Here is an 11,704-nt window from a genome sequence, read left to right on the forward strand (position 1 = left end):
AATCCGATTGGATAGAAAAGCATGATTAACTAAACAAACTTATCACCATCACGACGCTGAATACGTATTTCAGACTTTGACCATTTCCGATTTTGAAATCGCTCTTGCTTACACTATGATTACTCGGCACTTTGTATATCACATTGTCATTAATAAATCGAAGTAATAAGTAAAAATTTGTTGTGACTCTTATTGAAACGTGTGAATTGCGAGCGGAGCGAGCAAGAAAATTTTTAACAAATGTATTTCTTTGCAAATCGACAACAATATTGATTTAATAGGGCGCCAATACTCATACGGGGCGCCGCGTTGTTTGCTCTTTTCCAACTTTTTCTTTCTTCTTGCTTTTTCTTCTTGCCTCCCTGCTATCAGCGAATAAGTAAAAACTTGTTGTGACACTTATTGAAACGTGTGAATTCCGAGTTGAGCGAGCAAGAAAATCTTTAACAAATTTATTTCTGTTCAAACCGATTGATTTAGTAGGGCGCCAATACTCATACGGGGCGCCGCGTTGTTTGCTCTTTTCCAACACTTTTTCCTTTCTTCTTGCTCGTTCGGCGCCCCCTTGCTGTCAGCGCCCGGGGCAACCACCTCGCTCGCCCCTCCCTAGCTACGGCTCTGACTGCAATTAGAGATTCAAAGTGCTAATTTAGGACTTCCATGCTGGGAAATGATACGCAACAATGCTCTAAATCCTGAAGTTCGTTATTTGCATCCTACCACCTGAAGATCATCTACATTTAGTTTTGCACTTTACAAACAGTATGAACAAACTCCAATTTTTCCAATAGAACGGAAATGGAATGACTGATCGCTTCTAGATATTTATAAATGATTATGAGCTCATTGCACTGGGAGAAAACGCGGTAAAGCCAATAACAGCAGCTATAATTTGCAAGAAATAATTACGTACTACATTCACAAGTAAAACGCGGAACAAAGTGCTATCGAATGGGCAGACCAGGGGACTTCCAGGAGCCAAGAGGACTTCTTGCACTTTTGCAACAAACGACAGAAGGAGAAATCAGAGATGTCCACCAGAAAAAATCAGAAAAGCTGAAAGAAAATTAGTAAAAAAAAAAAAAAAAATCCTGCCGCCAATATTATATACAGGAAGTTATAAAATAAGTCAGGAAAGGAGAAATTAAACCACTTCCTAAAAAAATAAAAAAAAAAACATATATGAAACAGGCGTGTAGGCATTTTTTAAAAAGACATAACGTGACATAACTAACTTATTACCATAATCATAATAGGAGGCGTTGATAATAAGGTGATATTAAGACACTTTTGTTCACTCCATTGTGTTTTCGTTTTAACAACAACACACTTTCATAACACAATTAATAAGTGTTATTGCCTGGAAGTTTTTAAACTCCTTTATGGTGATGTTGCTGAAGGAGTAGAGAATGAGTATATATATCCTTCCTCTTTTATTATATCTTTTTATTTTTAAAAAAGAAAACAATTTCGCTATCGAAAACGGAAAATTTCTCACTGAACTTTATTTCCGCTCTGGCATTTATAATTTGCTATGACAGCTCCTTGTCTTTATTTCTCGAAGCGATTTCATTTTATAATTTATGGGTTTCTCTTCTCGTGTGACGCACGCAACTACTATTTAGTATGAACTTGCTAGTAAATGATATAGAAAAGAAAAAAAGGAAAATCGTTTATACGTACGTTTTATTCTTTTTATGACAAGTATTTAAGAACTTTTAAGTAATGTTATTATTCCCTACTTAAACTTTACGCTTGATTTCCTACTTTGAGAGAGATCTCCTGCTTAAATTTTATTGTATTTGGAGTAACTTGTCTAAGAGAAATAAAGCTCCTTTTCTTTTGAAATATTTGTATGATCTGGAGTTCCTCAAGGATCCGTTCAAAGCCCCTTGAATTTTGCACTACAGAGCTTGGGGCTAGGATCAAAGCAAAGAGAGAACTTCACACTAATCACAGGCATCCAATAATTCTGTTTGTAATGTAATTAGCGAAACAGGAAAAGTGTTATGCACCAGACATATTCTTTATCGAGAATTTTCTATGTGGGTGTTATTCCAAAGTATGTGCTAGTTCTCATCTTTCAGGATAATACTGAGAGAAGCAGTTGTTCCCTCTCGATATCAAGAGTGTGCTGTCGAAGATCAGTGCTCTCTTCTTCAGTTTGCTTTACCACGTTTAGTATCTTGTTATTTGCTATAGATCTAGTTAACTTCAGGGCATTGATCGATAGTTCAAACTCACTCTGAATCATCTATTTGCTTGTCGAACGACATGAAATTCCGTTTTTTCTTTTTCAATAAAGATTTAGTGTGTCCACTTCTGCCGCCAACACACCTACCTAATCCAACTGCACTTGTACCTAGGTGGCGTTCGCTCTGATTTCTTAATACGAATTGATTTCTTCGTCTTACCGACTTTGCCTAATCCCCCCCCCCCTAGTCTAAATGGGTATTATTAACATCTGACATCGGAAGTATTCGTGTATTTGCGCATTGAATTTGTCCCGTCTTTTACTCTACCGAAATTGAGATGCTAATGTGTTATTTTATAACGCTTGTGCTTTAGGGCTCTTTGCTTGAAAAGGACAAGTGGCGCTTTCCTTCTTGAAATTTTAAAAGCATTTCAGTATGTTTATTTTTTATATTACATTCTGAGCTCAATATTCCCTCTCTCTAATCTTTTTTCCTTGTACTATTTTTGGCGACTTAGTGGTAGTCACATCTTCCCCTATCATAATTTTCATTTCTTCAAATTCTTTTCTTACTTTCTTTCAGTTATAATGTCTCTCATTTGCACAGTGAAATTGAGATTAATTTAGGATTGGTCTTGTTTATCGATTATTTTTCCCTTTATTTTCTAAAATACAAATTTTATGCTCTATACTGCTATATAACCATGTAATATGAATCAGTGAATATTTATATCAAAAAAATTGTTAAAACTACATATTTCCTATGTTCTATTGATAGTAGGTAAGTACCGGTACCAGTAAAAAAAATTCTACCTTAATTGCAAACTTCCGTAATTTTTCTTTTACAGTTTTACCAACAATTTACTGTTACTACTTACAGTTCTAAGCGTTAGAGAACATATTTGTACACTTAAGTACCTCATTACTTAGTTTACTGCTTTATTTCTGAACACACAATTAGTGCTAAATGTAATCGCATGTTCTAATCTAACAATGCTGACATTTTATTACTTACTATGCAGTTGGCTATATATTTGGTATGTTAGAATATATTTGTTAAAACAAGAAAGTACGAATATTGTGTAACGATTTTAGTTTAACATTCCACAATTATACCCGTTAGGCTAGGGGAGATGATTATTAAAGCAAGTTAACGATGATGAAGAATTGGTGGAATGGTAATGTGGGAGGAAACTGGAGTACCCCGAGAAAAGCCACGGACAAGATTTTGTCCACCACAAACATACTTGGACGGGGATCGAACCAGGGACCCCACGCATCAGAGATAAGCGCTCTTCCACTGAGCTACCGTGCTCCCTATTTCTAAAAAAATGAGAACTTTATGAACATGTTACAATATTCGGTAAGTGAAAGCCAATTTATCATAGCGCGCCTGTGATATCATTTATTTATGCCAAACGTCGATTCGACTACCGTGAAATATGGCTGTGTCATGCAGGAGAAACAAGCCAAGACAAACTTTCGACATGGAATTGTATTACTATTTTATTCTTTACATATTTTCACCCCTTACTCAGTCACACACAAACTCTCAAAACAGACACACACACACACACACACTCAAAGTCACACAGAAAACATGTTGTTTCGTAAATATCCTATTTTTTTTTAATCTGGAAGAAACAGACACACACACACAAACAGTAGAAGCTCACTATGCTTGTTTCAACCAAACAAAGATGTAAAGTGCAATTAAGTTTTAAATACCTTAAAACTTAATTGATATTAAGTTTGATATAAATTTGATATATGAAAATTCAGTCAACATAAACACAGAAGTTTATTTATTTATTACTTGTTTATTTTTTTAAAATTGTAACATACTGTATTCATAAAAGCTTCTTTAAAGTTGGCACAATGTCATGTATGAAGTGACCCAAAAATTCATTCACGTTCCTTTATGAACAGAACACGTAGACTATATAAAAGAAGAACTAACTTCGAGTATTACAAAAGAAAGAAAACATAGAAGAATAAAGAAAGTACTAAAATAGAAAGCGTGGTTTCAAATTAAAATTTAAAAAAAAATACAGTTAATTTATTACTTCTTAACTCTGCTACTAATTTAATCTACACGACAACTCGTTTGTTCAGACTTTAGAACAATATATTTTACAGCAGATTTATGTAAAGTAGCTACTACAATACAAAAAAAAAAGGCAAATTATTTTTTGTTTTACAGTCTACATGAAGGAAACATGGTTTCTGGGTATCTAATACCGTATTGAAATTGTATCTTAACGCAATCATCCCACCATTGCAATCGAAATTTTGTGCATAACATGTTTTAAAACATAAATAGATAATAATAATAATAATAAAAAACGTATTTCAGAAACAACTCACCGACATTGGTTGCTAAACATTGATTATTTCATCTATGTAAATGCATTCACAAGGTGGCCTTTCTTTCGTACTATTTTGTTTTAATAAGCAGTTTCTTTTTTCCAATATACAGGGTATTTTGTTTATTAGCGGATTCGGAAAAGTGGTTTGGAAAGGACGCACCGCCTCCTGGACGATGAACGTACAAGCTCGAAATATGAAGTTTTACATCAAACTAGAATAAAATATTACAATATTTTTTTATGTAAGCCTATTAAAAGGTAGCCTGAAGCCGCCCACCCTTGGATCCAACAGCAGTACCGTTCAAATCTCTCTAATTTCAAAAATTACTGTAAGAAATACTTGTAACACCAATCGAAAAGCCAGATCTTTGTTTTACTTTCATAACTTGAAGTTGTATGTTTGCTCATTACGGAACGCCACAGTCGCATAAATAAAAATCGCTACTGATCATCAACGCCGCCAATGATGTGATATGCTGAAAAATAAACGTTCTTTTCCAACAATCAATGAACTACTCATATATTTAGATGGTAGTGAGTCAGAAGGGAATACAGGCAGAGTCTGGTGGGCAGACAGCAAAGAATTGTGGAGTAAGAGGCCTCTAAACCTGTGACAGAAAAACAGGTCAGAGAGGCAGAAAAGAAAAACTGACAGATCCTATTGAGTCAGGACAGGAAAGGAGAGGATACGAACGATGCACATAATGTGTGTCGGTGCATATGTGCACCTGCATATTTGCTCATCTCCTTCTCTGATCATCTCTTTGCTGACCTGATAATATATGAACAAAGCAGATGTCATAAGATTCTATACCGATGTGCCGCAAACGCCATCGATCTGTCGACGCAGAGAAGCACACATTCATTATGTGCTCCAGCTTTAAGCTAAAACTATGAACAAGGTTGTTCGATTCGTCATGGTCGTAAAGACAATATGTCTGTCATCTCGTGGTGTAGTCATATTGTGCAATCCACTATTCCGACCGTCGTATGTAGTTTTATCAATTCTTCATTGCCTACACACACAAACAAAACATTATTGTCATTGCAGCACGCTCTGTACACACACATATTTAGCGTTACAAGACTCAGCCCTCCCGTAGGCCAACCATGCGGCCTCAGTTGAACCAATCGTCTGCTTATATTGCGTCCTTTGACATATAAGATGTATAGTAACTCGTGCCCATATGCTTCCTGCTTGTTTGTCAATATTTTACTACTACTTGAGGTCTGCTTACTACTAAGAAAAACGTTTTCTAAAAAAGAAACCCAGAGGTACCTTCTAATAAAACAAATTTTCCCTTTCGTGAATCAATCAGAGAACTATTTATTGTTGCCAATCAATATTCACAAATAGTTGTTTCGTGATGGCTTCCATCAAAGCACTGTGACTGAGGTCAGTGCATGTTCGTATCAAATTTCGAATGACTACGAATGTCTGGTACGCTCTCAAGTTTCCTTCTGTTTCTTTTCGCTCTTCACTAATCCTCATTTCCTAGTCTTAGGGACCTATAAAATTCTTTCTTTTATTTCAGATCATTTTTGAGACATTCATTTGTTTAAGCCCTTGAGTCTGAACAATTTCAATTGACCGTAGACCTCTGTCGATCTTCATTAAATTTGACAGGCCATGTAACACCATTATTTCCTCTCCACTTTGATTTAAATTGGTTATGCCGTTACAACAAACAATGCTCTCTTGAACAACACAGAGAATACGGACTTCAAATTTTAAGAATAAAGGGTTCAGGACATCGCTTTCCAAGTTCGCTTCGGATTGGAATCCCTAAATGTAGTTATGGCGTTTTCTAGTATTCTGGATTACATGGCGTTTCCTTAAAGATAGGAGTTTAGATGACGTAAAGCATTATCAAAGTAGAAGTGTGCAGTCACATATTAACATGTCTGTATGTAATCGGCGATCATCAAAATTAGGTCAACAGCGTGATTAATTAATTATATCGGGTTCAAACACCAACCCTTACTTTATTCAGTTCGGCATAACATAGGCTCGAACGTGAAATACTCTTTATAGGTGAAATTCATCTTTAGCATAACTCGTCGGCTCTAATATATTCCTTTCAGTCATCCAGTACATATCAGAAATCTATACATATACATTGCTTCAAAATTCTATTAACAAAAGAAATACAGCTTCAACGTCAGAACTTAACCTTCTTATTTGCATTTGATAAAATTAATTGAACCGATAAAACGCCTGTACATGAATATATCAAATATAGATGATGATCACATTATACGGTGAGGCGAAGAAGTTGAGGGGATCCGTAATTTATTTACTCAGACATATTTATCATGTAACTCATCTTACGATAAATACTTCAAACACTTTATAATCTCAACTATTGACAGAAACACATACATCTTTAGATTTATCCGTCAATGAACTATTTTAACTTACCGACTTTTCTTAATTACATCTTGTCGTTGATACTTAATTGTCTTGTCTTGTCTTCTACACTATTAACAGTGTCCATCTTATGCACCAGGTTTTTTACTCCAATGTGCTACTAATGCTGGAAAACTGATGAATTAAAAAATTTGAACAAAATTACAAGAGTTCATAAATTATAAACGCTGGAAGCAGTATATATTGGATTGAGTGAGATTGGTAAATGTTGCTTCTTTTAGAGTTATCCTTTATTTTGTCGGTAGTAGCTTTGTCTAGATTGAAAGTTGGTTTCTTGATTGAGTTGTTGATAGAAGTTATATTATTTCCTTATTCATATACTGCTTCTAAGAGGTTACTGCATATTGATGACCTTTAGTTATAGTTGTGGAAGGTGCCGACTAGGTATGTAGTTATAGACTTCTTCAGAGTGTTTAGATATAATTTCCTTGAAAAATAAACATTTCCTTAGGTTTTTTAAAAACTGTTTCAACTTCAATTGTTTTAACTTTTTCTATAATCCTTTAGATATCTAAGTATTTTTATGTAATCCTGATTTAGATTGTGAGCACTTGAATTCTTTTATTCTTGTTTTTATTATACTATTATATTTATTTTATTTATTTATTTTGATTCCAGTTGATATCAGGTATTGAATAATAAGTTTTATAGATATCCAGTTATACGTAGCCAAAATGTATCTATATGACAAAAGTGCATATCCATGAATTTTATTCAATTGTTTCATTAGGTTGTCTCTTGAGAGTTGATATTATTCACATTTTCAAAAGTAAATGATTGATGGTTCCAATTCCTTTGTCACACCAGCATTGGTATGTTTCCTTTTTTTTTTTTTTTAATTTAATACAATTTGTAGGGCGTTAATGCAGTACCAAAAAGTAATCTATAATAGAGGATGATCTCTCTCCTAAACCATGACTGTGGAGTTTGTCCATATTTGTTCTTTTTGTTGTATGAATATTCCAGTATAATTTTCCTGGAAGTTGTTGGTGTTGATTTCGCCATAAAGTTAGCTTATTATTAATCGTTTTTATTATGTCTGGATAAAAAAATTGAGGAGTAAGTTTGAATGCAATCTTAATTCCTTCAGTACATGTGCTTTTAGCAGCCAGGTCGATTGTGCTCCAAATTTCTATGTTTACATATGATCTCATAAATCCAAATATTATTGAGTTTTTTTTTATTTAATCATATAAGAGTAGAGATATTTAATATCAAGTATGATCCATGTGGCTTTGCTATTCTAAACCGTTGTTGTAAGAGCAGTAAATAGAATATACGTATATTATTGAGTGTTGTTTCAAATTGAGAGGTGTATCTATTTTCCAGAGCGAATACAAAGAAAGGTGTGAGGCATTTTTGATCTCACCCTTCATTTTCTGTTGTTGTATGATGGATCTGTCATGTGATCTTTGATCAATAGCATTATTTTGGGTTGCTGTGGTGATATGATATCTAGAAGGGAAAGAGTAGATTGAAGACTGATTTGTCTTCCCCTTTGCATCCAATGATGTGTAACCTTTCTCAATGAGATTTGGTTTTTGAGTATTTTGGATTGTTGAAAGTTTTCTTTTGTAGTGAGGGTCTTCTTTTGTAATAGGAGTATATTGAAGTTGATCTTCTGAACTATTCTACACTGTGGTGTTATTTGTACAATGTGAAATAATAGAGGTTGATCTTTGCGAGGATTGCCGTGATGAAAGTCCAGTTAGGTTGAAACTTAATTTTGTTGCAGCATTTGATCTCGATGTTTTGTTATCGAGTTGATTTCTTCTCCTTTTTTCTGGGGGAAATGTCAAGATATTCTTGTTGAGGAGTTACTAGCGGAGGCATATCATCATATGGTGCTGCTGATGAATAAATTTTTGTTAAAGATGTAAATTTGGAAGTTCGTTAAAATGTTGATGATCGAGATAAGTTCCTGCCTTGAGAATAAGATTTATTTATTTCCGATTGTGTGGTCTTACCTAAAATGGTATTTGCTTTATTAAAAGATTTCTCGAGTAAAAGTTTTTCTCGAGTACACGTTGGCCGCCATGAGACCCGAAAACGGGTCTCAGTGAACGTCACGCGTGGAGTCGTGATACCCACTTTTGAGTATCACCTCAGCTACTGCTTCAGGCCGCGATACCCGCACGGAGGTTTCACTTACTATTTGTTTCTCGGATCAAAAATAATCCTTGGCCTCAGAATGTTACACTGTATTTGTGGCCCGGGGCCAGAGAGCACCACGTGTTGACAACAATGGCATGAAATTGTCTCGAGCATTGCTGTAATAAAAGAATTGCTTTCTTATTGTTTATAGTGAGTTCATTTTGTTTATTTTGAAAACAACTATTTATGCATTTGTATGGTAAGTTAGTTGATGTTGGTTGAATTTTAAGAAAGTAAAAGAAAAAGAAGATGAAGAAAGTAATGCATTATATTCTGTGTTTGAAACACCTTTTATGTACAGTAATGTACTGATAGGTGTATTTTTTGCTTGGCCCCTCGATGTGCTTCACACAATTTGGCCATGGCAGCAACGTGTTAATTCCATAATCTTTTGCTGGCGTAATCTCTCCGAATATTGAGGAAAGTTTGCAGCGTGATCGTTCCCGCAATTAATGCAATGTGTAGGATTGGAACACGAGTCCGGTGAGTGATTACCACCACATTTTATACATAGAGTTTTATAGGGCCGACAGCTGCCCCTTCTGTGACCAAATTTGTTATATCCATTTAAACATTAACTTATTGCTGGAATGTATGTATAGACAATGTGTTTTATATAGTAAAGCTTAACATCTGGAGGGAGAACTTGCGAATCGAATGTTAATATAACTGAAGGGGTAGGTTGTAATTCGTTTTTCTCATTTTTCCTGTATATTCTTCTTGCTGAGGTTACTGGTACCTAGCATTTTATGTCGTTCAATAAGTCATTTATTTCCACCTCGGTATCGATGCCTTTAACAATACCAGTCGAATAAATTGCATGATGAAGAATGAAAGCTTCCCAATTATGTTCAGTTAAAATAGAATGTTCTAGAAATTTATTGGCCTCTTCTCCCGAACGAAATTATATTTTTACGAGATTTCGAACTATACTGTTTACTTTCTCTATTCCAGGTATTCCAGCAAAAAATAATTTTCGACTAATGTGCATTATATGTTTACGTCCTAATTCCTCGTTTTAGGATTTTAAAAAGACGTAATACCGTGCTAAGTGATGTGTTTGGTATTTGACCTTATCTACTTGGTACGTATTATGATATTTATTGAATGTTATCTTGCTAGTTTTCTCTTGAAGATGAATACCTTCTATCAAAGTTGATGCAAGTGATACCTTTTTATTGCTAGTCTGTGTTAGTTCAGATGATGAATCTCTATTTTTATCAGTTTCCATTATCTCTATACTTTGTTTTAAATCTTAATACCTTTTTATTTGTTCATCCATTGTTTTAAAAACGAATATTTAGACAAGTAAAATGCATTTTCTATACACAACAAATATTATTTAAACTGAACACTGAAGCGGGTACTGCAAAGTTAGAAACAATATTGATTAGAAATAAGGAGAATATCAAGAACGATCTTATCCGGTAAAATAGAAAGTTCCAGCACTTTCTGGATGAGCACACTGTCTATTTTTATGGGATATCGTATTATTTTTAACCCACACTTGTTTTTGATAATGTCTGTCTATGGTTATATAATACTTTTAAGAAAGTTAGACACTGAATAGTAGTATTAAATCTTCTCATTATATATTCAGAGACAAGATGTTAATGCAGATTTCTCTTTTCCCCCGATATTTAATTAAATCTATATTTTACTTCTTTTAAATCAACAACAGCACACACACACACACACACACAAATATAAAATAATTACATTATCGAAAGAGAATGTAATTACATTATACTGAAGTCTGAATTACAATCATAATTTGTATATGTTAATAGTGTAGCAAAACGAAATTCAGTAGTAATTATATATTTTGAAAATGTTAAACTAATCAAAATCTCCCTTAAAATAATATACATCTATGGCTTTTCTGAATGTAAAACATCTTAGGAAATAAACAAATGATTCTCGAAATTCTTTTTCTTCCTTACAGAAGCAGCTATTTTAGATGAAAACAACACCATTCGTTAAACTATTAAAAATATATCTGTAGCGGAACGATTCCAAAATTTGTTCCGTTACACCGTTTCTGAAAGCTAAAAGTTCACGTCAGTCTCGAATTGTTGCTGTAAATAAAATTAGTCTATATTAATCTATCACATCGAAGTTTGGTAGAGCACCTAAGCAAGACTTAAACGATCTTCCTGCTAATTTTGATCCAAATTGGTCGATTTTGGCATTGAGCCTGGTCAAATTTTGTCATTGATCTAGATATATTTTAATTAAAATTAGTAACCCTGTTATGCTTGCCATCAATAACCGTACCAAGTTTAGTCACAGTTGGTCGAGTCATTCCTGAGGAAGTTCACAGATGCAAGGATGCCAATTGATAACTATAGTAACTATGCGAGAATGCTTGTCCTAATGTACACACAAAACTTCTTGATCGAAGAAATAGTTCAATTCACTTCATTCTCCCAAACTCAGCTAGCAAACAACACACGAGATGTTGCGAAGGAAATTGTCCGAATGTTTACATAGCTTGTTAGTAATACATAATAGTTATTATGTATACCGTTTCTATCACAAAATAATTAACAACTT

General features: G+C 34.1%; 1 protein-coding gene across 1 annotated transcript in view; it reads right to left on the reverse strand.

The window, feature by feature from the left end:
• The window catches only part of LOC145692153 (uncharacterized), a 241,930-nt gene that overhangs the window by 132,845 nt on the left and 97,381 nt on the right, over positions 1-11,704 (reverse strand). The window lies entirely within an intron of this gene.

The sequence above is a fragment of the Thermobia domestica genome, chromosome 1 (genome assembly GCF_964235325.1).
Source record: "Thermobia domestica chromosome 1, izTheDome1.hap1.1, whole genome shotgun sequence".
Lineage (NCBI taxonomy): Eukaryota > Metazoa > Arthropoda > Insecta > Zygentoma > Lepismatidae > Thermobia > Thermobia domestica.